The sequence below is a fragment of the Indicator indicator genome, chromosome 12, assembly GCF_027791375.1.
Source record: "Indicator indicator isolate 239-I01 chromosome 12, UM_Iind_1.1, whole genome shotgun sequence".
Lineage (NCBI taxonomy): Eukaryota > Metazoa > Chordata > Aves > Piciformes > Indicatoridae > Indicator > Indicator indicator.
In genome coordinates, this window is record NC_072021.1 from 9457532 (window position 1) to 9470628 (window position 13097).

The 13097-nt window shown below is 41.9% G+C and overlaps 1 protein-coding gene across 1 annotated transcript in view; it reads left to right on the top strand.

Moving 5' to 3' along the window:
- SAMD12 (sterile alpha motif domain containing 12) overlaps positions 1–13097 on the top strand; it is a 176305-nt gene that overhangs the window by 53607 nt on the left and 109601 nt on the right. The gene's annotated exons all lie outside the window — the stretch shown is intronic.

Below are 13097 nucleotides of genomic sequence, written 5' to 3' on the forward strand. Positions count from 1 at the left end.
AAGTTAGCCCTTTACAGTGATCAGTATGGTGCTTTAAAGCCTGATGGCAATACCTATGATGAATGTCAAATCGCAGTGGGAAGTGGCAGTAAGAAAGTTTCTTACTAACATCTTTGTAGCATTCAGTAATTCTAACAGTACAAACCATTGGTAACTTTTCTCACATTGACTACCTTTGTGCCAGCAGAGTAGTTTTCTTGTTACCTCTTCATGCTTCTGTTACAGCAGTCCTGTAGCAACTCTGTTTACTACCCAACCACTCTGCAACAGCCAGAAGCTCTTGGCCCGCAGCAAGCAGGTGCTTTCTCATGCTGGGAAAGTTACTTCACAGAAGGTGTTCACTCTGCAGAGCTGTAGAAAGGTGATTTACTTTTATCACGTGGTGTTTATCTCAAGCCTGGAATGATATCTTATCCCATTAGTTATTGTGCTTAGGTAAAGACCAAAACCTGGTAACTATCTTTAGAGGTATCAGTGTTTTGTCACCTTTTCTTTCTCAGATACTCTGGCTGCCCTTTCATTAAAGCTATTCCTGTGGAGTCTTGGGACAGCAGTCTAAACGTACTTGCAGGTAGAAAGGGACTAATACCCATTAGCATAATTTTTTCTATGTGACCTGACAGTTCTTCAGAAGTAGTATTGCCTTAGAGGTCAGGATTGCAGCACACATCAAGGGTGTGCTCCAGAAATTCAAATGAACTGACACAGATGTACTCTACAACTATAATTATCTATTTGTGGCAGTTTGGGCTGGGTGCCCCCTGCCACTGCCACATAAATTACACCTCTGGTGTCCTGGGTGCCCACCCACAGGGGTGGACACAGGAAATGACGTATTTCTACCCATAAATCCTGCGCCCTATAAATCCATCTGCAAAGTCATTCTCTTTCTCTTTCTTCCCTCTATGCTCCCATGGGAGATGCTCTCTCTTACCGGGTAACAATGGGGAGTATCTCTCTAGGCCACTTAGGCCTGTCTAGGCCTAATGCCAGGAGGAGAATGGAGGGGGGGCAGTCTCAGACCTGGCCAGCCTGAGACTTGCCTAGCAGAAGGAGGGGGAAGAAAGAGCCCTGGGGGTTTGGGTAGACCCTCAGGTGGGAAGAAGGGAAGGACTGGGAAGCTTTGGGAATTATGTAACGGGCTCTGTATGCTTTGGGATGTTCTCTGCCACTATGCTGTGTAGTTTGTAGTTTTCTGTAGCTTCACCAATTGCTTTTCCATTTAAACTTTCCATCACTCTCCAATCCGTTTGTGTGAGTCTCATTCTTTTGTCCCTTTCGGGGCAAGAGAGGATCTGTCTGGCCCCAAGCCAGTACACTATTCCTTGTGAATCAGGCAGAATATATGTGTAAAAGTCCTTGACAGCTTTTCTGACTTGTGCAATGTGATATGCAGCATGTTGCCCTTCAGAAGTAATCCAAAACTGGACTTGAGACTACTCCATTTTGGCCTCTTTTTCACACATTGTCTCTTAGAGGACTTCATAGAAATGACATTCCTCTAAGAAATGTGTTGTTGCTTTCATCAAACACAATACTCTGTCATTTACACCTCTTTGTCTTCCTCATTTCCAGTTTTTTGAAATGTTGTAATACCTTTCTCTTGTGGTGTAAGTAAAAGCTGAGACAGGTCTGAAAACAGCAGAATCCTTCAAATGCCTAGAAGTGAAAATTAAATTTAAATAAAATTGCCATAGCCATAAAAAAGCTAACCAAACATCTCATTCCCATTGCTTTTCCTCATTTCCACTGTTGAGAGAATGAAGTTAGTTAATAGTTTAGAACAAGTAAGAAAGAGCAGGGCCCCTCAATTCAAGAGAGATGTTGAGGTACTGGAGCGTTTCCAGAGAAGGGCGATGAAGCTGATGAGGGGCCTGGAACACTGCCCTGTGAGGAGAGGCTAAGGGAGCTGGGGGTGTTTAGCCTGGAGAAGAGGAGGCTCAGGGCAGACCTCATTACTCTCTACAGCTTTCTGAAGGGAGGTTGTAGCCAGGTGGGGGTTGGTCTCTTCTCCCAGGCAACCAGCAGCAGAACAAGGGGACACAGTCTCAAGTTGTGCCAGGGGAGGTATAGGCTGGAGGTGAGGAGGAAATTCTTCACAGAGAGGGTGATTGCCCACTGGAATGGGCTGCCCAGGGAGGTGGTGGAGTCACTGTCCCTGGGGATGTTCAAGAAAAGACTGGATGAGGCACTTAGTGCCATGGTCTGCTTGACTGGGTAGGGCTGGGTGATAGGTTGGACTGGATGATCTCGGAGGTCTCTTCCAACCTGGTTGTTTCTATGATTCTATGAAATCCTTTCTGGCTGGAAATGGTCACAGAATTCAGAAGGGAGGAAGTAATATTTTTCTTCCTTCTGAATCTATGATTTCTGAGAATCCAGCTTGTGCTTTTACTTGTCAGGATCCTGGAAGTCATAGAATGGCTCAGAGATCATCTACTCTAATCCCCTTGCCATGGGTAGAGACACCTGTCAACTAGACTTGGTTGCCCAAGGCCTCATCCAATCTGGTCTCGAATGCCTCGAGGGAGGGGGCATCCACAACTGCTCTGGGCAACCTATTCCAGAGTCTCACCACCCTCGTACTGAAGAACTGCTTCCTAAGATCTGGTCTAAACCTACTCTCCCTCAGCTTAAAACCATTGTCCCTTGTCCTGTCACTGGACACCCTTATGAAAATTCCCACTCCAGCTTTCCTCTAGGCTCCCTTCAGGTGTTGGAATGCAAGTGTAAGGTCCCCCCAGAGTCTTCTCTTTTCCAGGCTGAACAACCCCAGCTCAGCCTATCCTGTAGCAGAGGTGCTCCAGCCCTTCGATCATCCTTGTGACCCCTTATGTGGCAGATACCCTATGTGTATAGAGCTTGTGGCTCTTCAGTGTTGCTGTGTTGATGTCAGTGATATTTGCTCAAACATCCTTTGGCACTGTGGCTAATTAGCAGGGAATGGCTTGTGCCCATGCTGCTAAGAGCTTTTACTCTTCTGGACAGAACGGCTGTTTTCACACCATCTATGGGGAACAGCCCCCAGACTCTGCTCATTCCTAAACCACTTAAGTGTTAAGTGTCCCAGGCCAGAATCATCCCAGGAACCACTGGGGTGATTTGATAGTGGACAATGGTGGCACTGGTTACTTTACTGTAATTGACAGTGATGGAGAATGTATGTTCTTGGAAGCAGCTGCAGCCCTGTTTTCAAAGCATGCTACATCAAGTGAGCTCCAAAGGGCTGAAAACTCTTCATATTTTACATGCTTAACCCATCCTTCTGCTTTTCTAACCTTGCTAGTTACAGCATTTCCTTTAGCAAGATCCACTGTTTGGATCATACAGAGGAATATTGCAGGATCTGTACACTAGTATACAAACAATGTTGAGGGAAGTTCCAAGTAGCTAAGTATTTTTTCACTTGTCTCCTTGGTTTGCACATTTCAGTCAGATATATTGATATACAAATTAAGTAAGACTCTTGCATTCAGTAGCTGCTAATTGTGACCTTGCTAACTGTTGAATTGAGGCAGCCGGATTTGCTGCTCTCTACCTTTATGGAATAGAATAAGAAAGTCAATGAGGTTGGAAAGGAACTCTGGAAGTCACCTTATCCAACCCCTTGCTCAAAGCAAGGTCAGCCAGAGCAGGCTGTCGAGGTCTGTCAAGGTCCCTTCACTTTCGAATATCCCTGAGAATGGGATCAGCAACTTTTCTAAATATATGTTCTAGTGTTCAAGCACATTCTTAATAAAAATGGTTCTTTAAGTTTAGCTGGAACTATTTTGAGTATTTTGATTTGTGACCATTGTCTCTTTACTCCTCCAACTAGATATTTATGCACCTTGGAAAGTTCCCCCTGAGCCTTCTCTTCTCCCAGCTGAGTAGTCTTAGTTATCTCAGCCTCTCCTTACCTGAAAAATGCTCCAGTCCATTAATCATCTCCATGACCTTTTTCTGTAGTGCTCCAGTATGTCTGTGTCTCTCTTGTACTGAATCTCCCAGAACTGGACACAGTACTCCAAATGTGGTCTCCCCGGGGTGAGGTAGAGGGCACGGATCCCCTCTCTCAACCTGCTGGAAGTGCTCTGCCCTACTGCAACCCAGGAGGTTTTTGGCCTTCTTTGCTGCAAGGGCACATTGCCAGTTTTGTTCAACTTGGCATCCACCAGGACCCCAGATCCTTTTCTTGCTAGCTGAATAACAAAAGTATTTCTGACGCCTTATGTGATCTCCTTCTTATCATTTAAATAGCACCAGGCTGCTAAGAGCAGGTACAAGGTCTTGAGGACATGACTGGGAGTGCCCATGGCTTCTTGTATGTTGCATGAAGAATCTCAGCTGGCTCATCCTCAAAGGTCGTCAGAAAATTGCTTGGGATCAGGCTAGAAATAACTTGATTTGGATCATCTTCTTATGCAACTGTGCCGAAGGATTTGTAGTTGATACTTCAATCTATAGACAGCTGTGATCCTGCTTACCATCCAGCTGATTAACTTCTGGGATATTGACAGGATTTCACACTGTCAGTGTCCATGTGGTTCACAACATATTCCTTAACCAGTCTGAGAAAAACTGCAGAAAATAACTTGTTCCACTGGGAAGAAAACAGATGAACACTGGTGAGAATAAAAACAGGTAGAGTGTGTATCATGAAGAGAACTCAAAGAACAATATGGAAGACATATAAGTGAACTGAAGAAAGAAGATATACAGATCAGGATATTTGTTTTATAATTTTAATTATACATTGGAAGATGAGTAATAAAGCTGCAGTATTAAAGGCTGGAAGAAATGCAAAGGAGCTCTGCAAAGTTGGTTGTACTGCTCAACCAGCAATGTAGCAACAGACTCATGTCTGTATCAGTAAGACTGTGCATATAATTGAATGCAGGTAACTTTTCCAAATAGAAAATTAGCTTCCCTAGCTTATAAAATGTCCAGCATAAACTGTTAAGGGTCCATCAGAGGAGAAGTGTGTAGCTTTACAGGGTGCCAGGCTTCAAGGTGAAACTCCCAAAGAGAAATGGTAGAGCAAAAAGTGCATAAGAGAGGGATGTGGTGGATTCTTCGTTCAGTTTAGGAGAGTTGAAGCAGTCTGTGGTGCTTAAACTATGAGCATGCTGCTTTTAATTTTCCATTTTTATTAACATGAATTATTAACAACATGAATATTAACACAAAACCATTCTCAATTTCATTTTTTATTAAAAAATGAAGCATAAAGCTGGTACAGACAGAGGAAAGCACCACTGAAAGCTGCTTGGAGATAACAATGTGGAGCAGGAGGGAAGCAGGGGTACAGATTGGGAAATGTAATACTTTATGTTACTCAGCATTGGGATGTGGAAGCTTATTTTAATATTTAATAACATTTTAATTTTGCTTTTCCTGTTTTTTTAATTTAACAAAGCAGTGATTGTAAAATCTTACTAGAAAAAAAAGTTCTCAGATTCTGTTCTGCTTAATGGCTCACAGAGCTTTTTTCATAAAGCAGTACACTAAGCTGTCTTGTCACATTATATAGGTCCTCCTTGCTTCCCACAAGTTTGCCATTAAAAGAAATAGATTTCCCCAGCATCTCAGAATGAGTGAGGTGACCCCCAAGATTGCCTTCTGAGGCATTACAAAAGCATGAAAGATATGCATATCAATGGCTTGTCTTTCCTCATTGTTGCATACTGAAGAATTGTGTCCTTGGTGTGTATTTTGTGGTGTAGCACCTCTGGGTTATTGATTGGATTGATTAGTAGCAAATTAGAGCAAGCAGCGGTACTCACAATTTCTGTTCCTTGGATGGGGAAGCAGGCTCCCAGAGCCTGCTTCGTAGGAGCGCAATTCAAACTGCTCAGCGCATACATTCATCTGTGATAGGAGGTTTTCTTCCTCAGTTAAATGGCACCCCTTCCTGAGTTCATGTGTACTTCCCCTTTGCCAGGTGCACACACCAGTTCTGTTTCTAGGCTGAACTGCAGAACCACTTTTGTTTTAGAAATGTCAGAAGGTAAAACAGTTTTCTTTGGGATTCTTAAGGATTTCTCAGCCAGTTGGATTGGACTCTTCAAGAATGATTATTGAGTTTTTGTGTGCATGTATGTGTGCTTGGTTGTTTTTCTTGTGGTAACAAAATAGTTGTTTTTTTTTTTTTTTCTGGAAGAAAACTGATTCTTGTAATGTCCACCATTAGGAGTTACTGGAATGGTTCTTGTTTGAGTTTGCTGTAAATAGTTCAGTCAATTCTAATGCTTTCCAAATTGACTTTCCCTTTCCTAATTTGTTCTGGGTAGAAGCTGTGCACTATAATATATGAACATGTGTTTACTCCTGAATACATTAAGAGGAGTTTTGCTAGCAGGCATGATCTGATATGACTTTTTTTTTTAAATTAATTAAAAAAATGAGATATGTAAAGCAAAATGGGTTGCACACTGTGTGACGTTAGATTAACTAGGAATTGAAGAACTCTGTGTCCTGCTGATGGTGGACAAAATCAAAAGTGTTGACAGAGTCACTCACTCCATCACAAGCAAAGAAGACCTTGAGGTTGTTTATTTGAATAGGGAGACCATAAATCTAGCACACAGATACCAGCAAACAATAGTCTTAGATTTTGTTTCTTAAAAATTATGATGTGCCATATAATAGAAGTCCATTATTATATGTCTTTCTATCTTTATATATAGATGTAGATAATATGTAATTTTGTATGGCCAGGAAGTAGGTTGTATGTATATACAACAAGCAATGTGGATTTATTGACTGCCTGTTAAAGGGTTACATTTATCCTTAATTTACTTTGTGGGTTCTATCAGGTGCTTTCTGAGAGCACTGAAAATGGTTGTCTCACATTTTGCAGTACATTTGAAAAGTGGTGTAATGTGATTTGTGTCTGAATTTATATTTCAGAGGGGAATTCAAGTTATTACTATTTCCTTCTATTAAAATCATCAGGTCCTGAATATGGTCAGCTGAAAACCAGTACTGTCTAACAGTCTTTTACTCAAGACTTGTAAGGAATCAATATATTTCCCATCAGTACAGTAAATTACTTACTGAGCCACTTCCAGTAATCATGGTGCACAATATCTCATTAACCCCTTAGCTTCTCTGGATGGAACCTGTACTGTCTTAGAATAAAGTTAATTTGGAATACATTTGTAAATCATTAGACACTAGAGTTAATTATTTCCAGATTTAATAACTAAGGCATTTACATATCTGTAACAGTTCTTTTTAATGTCTTTATCAGCTATCTGGATGAGAGGATCAAGAGCACCCTCAGTAAGTTTGCAGGTTACACCAAGCTGAGCAGGTGTGTTGTTTTGCTTGTAGGTCTACAGAGGCATCTGCACAGACTGGATCAGTGAGCTGAGGCCAGTTGTATGAGGCTCAACAAGGCTATGTGCCAGGTCCTGCACCTGGGTCACAACAACCCCATGCAATGCTACAGGCTTGGGGAAGAGCGGCTGGAAAGCTACCTAGCAGAAAAGGACGTGGAAGTATTGGTGGATAGGTAATTGAATATGAGCCAGCAGTGTGCTCAGGTGGCCAAGAAGGCAAATGGCACCCTGGCCTGTATCAGGAATAGTGTGGCCAGCAGGACTAGGAAGGTGATTGTCCCCCTGTACTCGGCACTGGTGAGGCCACGCTTCAAATGCTGTGTTCCATTTCGGGTCCTCACTGCAAGAAAGACCTTAAGGTGCTGGAGCGTGTCCACAGAAAGGCAAAAAAGCTGGTAAAGGGCTTAGAGACCAAGTTCTGTGAGGACTGGCTGGGGGAACTGGGGTTGTTTAGCCTGGGAAAAGGAAGCTGAGGGGAGACCTTCTCACTCTAACAGCTACCGGAAAGGAGGCTGTAGTGAGGGGAGTGTTGTTCACACAAGTAGCAAGTGAGAGGGTGAAAGGAGATGGACTCAGGGTGCACTGCAGGAGATTTAGATTGGGTATTAGGAAAATTTCCTTCACTGTAAGGGTTGTCAAGCATTGGAATAGGCTGCCCAGTGAAGTGGTGGACTGACAATCCCTGCAAGTATTTAAAAGACATGCAGATGTAGTGACACATTTTAGTGGTAGTCTTGGCAGTGCTAGGTTAGTCGCTTGACTCTGTGATCCTAAAGGTCTATTTCTATGAACCAGTGCAGCAGGGGGTAGGAGCCTCAAAGGTAGTGGTAGCTGGAGAGAAACAGATGGGGGTAGCTAGCTGGGAGAAATCCTTGAGAAGAGCCAGGGAAAACTCAGTGGCAGAAAGACATCTCCTGACTTGGTGGGTTTTCAGAGACCATTGTAGGGCAGGAGATATGTAGCTTGAAGGATTGTGTGAGAACTGAGAGAATAGAAAATGGCAGCGTTATTTGAGGGATGGTGGAGAGAATTGGGAAAGATGGTGCTGTATTGAGCAGATGTTATGCCAAAGTAAGTAATCTGAGTTAAATAACTTCACAGGTTTATTACTGACCACTTAAGTTTGTCAGAAACAGACAAATTTAGAAACAAAGTTACATCTTTGTTGCTAATTATGTGTTTGAAAATGTAGCTAAGGTAAAGATTGTGTTACTTTTCTTTCATATCCTGTTCATGTTTTTGGTTAAGAAATGTGGAAGGGCTGAAAGGTGCAAGAGAACTGTGACCTGAGAGGAGTTTATGAAAATAAACTGTTTTTATTGTAGTTTTTTTGGCAGCAGTAACAATAGCCATCACTTCCTCTTGTCAGAACTATAAGCAGACATGATGTGAAGACAAAGGCTGTAGATAATATTCAGAAAATGCCTTTGTTTACATAGTTGCTTTTTTGAGTTTGATCAGACATTAATTGACAAGTATGACAGTGTTTTCTTTGAGAAACTTTACTGCAGAGCTGGCCTCATCCAGATCCAACAGATAATGAATGAGAAAGAGCCAGAAAATCATCTTATTCTTGGATGATGTTAACAAATAAAGGCATGTCAAAGCTACTTTGATACATGAGAAGATACCTTCCTGTGCTTTCCTGTACTTCCACTGGAGCCATACTGGAGTAATGAGCCTGTCCCATTCTTATGACTGACCAGAAAGTAATTCCTGCAGCCCCATGGAGGTTTCCTGAACTTATTAACAGGATGAGAAAGCACAAAACTGCTGGCTCTGGTGCTGGAGAACTTCATCAGCTGGAGATCTCTGATATTCGTCACATAGTCACAGAATCACACAGAATCACAGAATGTTAGGGGTTGGAAGGGATCTTTAGAGATTGCATCCAAGCCCCCTGCCAAAGCAGGATCACCTAGGGCAGGCCACAAAGGAGTGTATCCAGATGGGTTTTGAAAGTCTCCAGAGAAAGAGGCTCCACAACCTCTCTGGGCAGCTTGTTCCAGTGCTCCATAACCTTCACTGTAAAGAAGTGTTTCCTCATGTTGAAGTGGAATTCTTGTGTTCCAGCTTGTACCCATTTTTCCTTGTCCTATCACTGGGCACCACCAAAAAGAGCCTGGCACCTTCATCTTGACACCTACCCCTCAGATATTTATAGACATTGATAAGATCCCCTCTCATCCTTCTCAAGACTAAACAGCCAGTAGTTTGGGAGCTTAATGAATCCCATGTTCCTGTTTTTCTAGGTTTGTCAGGTAGGTCCATCCAGAAATATGATCAAAAGGCATGTGACTGAAGTTTACAAATCAGGGAGCTACAGATAAGCTGAGTGTTGAACTGTTAACCAAATACCACAGTGCAAGTACCAGAGAACACTTGAAACAATTAGTAAGAAATCAATATACAGCAGACAAAAATGGGCAGTGAGCTCTGGAATTTCCTACTCCAGGAGGCTGCAGAGGGAGACAGTATCAGGAATATGAGAAAGACAAAGTTACAGACATCAGGAGGAAAATAGGTATTAAAAATACCACACTCTCCAATAACCTTGTTACAACAGTTCTGGATGCTGGCACAGTGCAGAGGGAACGACTTCAGAAAGTAACTCTCCCAGTAGCTCTGCTTGAGCTCTCCTACTGCCACTCTTGAGTGCAGATGGTATGGTGTTAGGGCATTTGTTAATATCCTTGTGTTCTCTTCCCTCTTCTTTCTTTCCTAGATTCTGTGTCCCATGGTAAGTCAGCTGCTGTTCAGGTATGCCTATCTTACTGTACTTGGGAGATGAGATCACCTATCTTGGCCACATTTTGTGTACATTGTTTGCTCCCAATAGTGGTTTATCATTTTCGTCAACTTTAAATTAGTCATAGTTTTCTTCAGAGTTTTACATGAGAACAGCCTCTTAGTATCTGCTCTCAGTTCTTTCTACAAGTTTAATAAGCCCTGTCTTTTACCTATTTATTCACCTTTGTTTTGAGTATATTTTTGAGTCTTCTTACATGGTGTCCCTCTACATGTTTGTGAGCTGACAGTGCAGCTTTACAGGCTTGTGGAGAAGGGTGGTAGACTGTACCAGTGCAGAGAGGTATGACCAGATTAGGTACAGCAGACTGTGCCACATCCCTTGCTCCAGGGCCAGTGCCAACTTCATTGGCCCAGTGTTCATATTAATGTTCTGTGTCATGCAAAGTTTCTCCCTCCATTCAAATTTTCATCTAATCCCAGCTTGATCAAGTGAGATCTGCAGCAGCTAAGTCATATTAGAAAAAATTAGGCCATCAATCCCTTATCAAGCTGGAAAGTATTTTAGATTCTGTGTCTGCCCTTTGGGTGTCTCAGAATATTCCACAGTTGATGTGTCCTGAGTACGAGAGGGCTACGTTTTAGGTGCCAAAAGATGCATGCAGGTACAGAGGGAGTTGTTTTTCTTCTAAAGCATTTCATTTCCAGCCTTGCAATCAGCTAGAGCCAAGGCCTAGGTGTTCATGACTATGGTGTTTATGGTTCTGTTGGTCCATGTGCTTTTGAAAAAAAAATCTTCTGGTCTCTTTTAGGCATGTAGCTGCCATATCTAAAAGGTAGTGCCAGTTCTGTAGCATTGGGAACTTTCCCTGAGATGTAGGTCATCGAATTCCTTTACTTGTGTCCTAGCAAAGATCAGTGTACCCTCCTAGAAAATGACCTCATCAGTCAGGTTTTGAAAGTTTACAGAGACACCAACTCCAGAACATTTTTGGACAATTGGTGTCAGTGTTCAAGCACCAACAGAGTTCTTGGCACCAAAGGATAGCTCTTTCAGGTATTTACAGTACCGGAGGCAGAAGCATCCAAAATCAGTAGTGGATTGCCAGGATTGATTGACCAATCCAAACATTAGTGATATCTTTTCCAAGGCATGGCTTAGTACCAGAATAAAAAGTTACTCTGGTTCTAACTTGGATGTTGTTTTGAGTGTTGAGGACAAAGTAAGTGTGTGGATGATTGAATTTTCTTAGTTCAGGTCACTTAATGCATTCTTGAAGTGTCCTGTGGATTTTTGCCTTCTTGTGTCATCACTGCCTCAACATGCACATTGGATTTGGTGCAAGAAAGAGTTAATTTAAGGCAACTTGTGCAAGCTGCTGCGGGTAGTATGAGTCAAAGACATTTTTTCCAGTGGCATTGTGCTTTGAGCCTAAGCCACAAAGGAACTGGCATGCCAGGAATTGAAAAGAGATGTCTCTTCCAAAGGCAGTGGCTGGCATAGAAAACTGATCTGAATATAAAATAAAGGGTTGCCAAGAGGAAGTAAAGAGCAATAACTATATCCATGGCCAAAAAGAGGTGGAGGGCACTGGGTGAGCATGGCCTCTGTCTGTCCTTTCATATTATTGTTGCTGACTCCCTGCCCAAAGATGACATGGATGTTGGCACTCTTTAAACCGATGACTTGTTTATTTTTTGTTTGCTTTCAGTTGCTAGATTGACATTACAGACCATACTCCTGGACTGCTGTGCTTCCTTTGTAAATTGCTTTAAGATTTTTTAGTGTGATAAGATGAGGAAAAAAAAAATTGAACTCATTATTATGATCTGTATCACCAGGGGAACTGGACAGCTGGCATTGATCTGTAAGAGACTAATTTCCATATTATGTTATTGCATTAACCCAGAGGATTCTTATTTATGATTTCAGAGAAAGTTTTCCTAATCCAAAGGTCATCTTCCCTAGTGTGTAGTGCTTGAGAGGCATGGAAGGGCAGAAAAATGTATGATCCCTGTTATTTTTTCATCTGATCAATAGCATCTTTCTTTGTTAATAGTAATATCCCAGTATTTTACATTGCATCGTATCAAAATCACACCAACTGCTTCACAGAATCACTTCTGAGTGAAATCTAGCAGTATGTGAAGGGTGTACTGCCAGCTGCTTGGTTTGGGGCAAATATTAAGCACCCCTTTAAATTCTTGGCATTTATCTTAAATTTTTTAATTAAAATAATCATAAAAATTCTGTACTCAGTATTTTGTAAGGAAAGAGATTGAATAAGGGCCTTATCTTACTATGTTAAGTAACATTTTATGATGAGCTAAATTGTACTATTCATCCCAAAGAGGCTACTGAGTTGCAGAGGGAGTAACTTGCTCTTCAATGTCTTATGAGCCTAAGAAATTAAAGAAGGGATTTTTAATAATTAAAAAGTGCTTACAGTTCTAGTCAGAGCTGGAAGAGGTGAAAGGGTGAGTCTGTTAAAAAAAGTTAACCAAACAACATGCCATTTTAGGAGGTGGTATTAGTGTAGCTCCTTTGTATTTGGCAGTATTGGCCAGGGCATGTTTGGATAGCAAATGCATATACTGGGAATCAAGGGTTGGTAGAGGACTGCAGGGAACTCCTCTCTTTACTAGGTCACAGCAGTGATGAAGTCCAAAGAAAGTGAGTTTTGGGTTTCTTGCTAAGGTAAAGCTCTGCTTGATGCTTGTTTCTCTGCTTGTCCAAGTACTTCCTTAGTGGTGGCTCAGGTAATGTGCTGCCTTCTTCCTGTTTACTTATAGCATAGCAATGCCCAAAAGATGGAGTCAGAGTTCCACTAGCAGAATCAGGGAAGTGTGAATTGCTTGATTTCTTCAACACCCAGAATCTGTGTAGGACTGTGATTCAACATTAGCCTCCTAATGGTCAAGATAAGTCACAAACTGGGAGAGACGGGATTGCCTGCAAAGACAATCTGCTTCTTACAGTCTTTTTAGAGTTGGACAAACATAGTTTTTAGAAATCATTTAGAT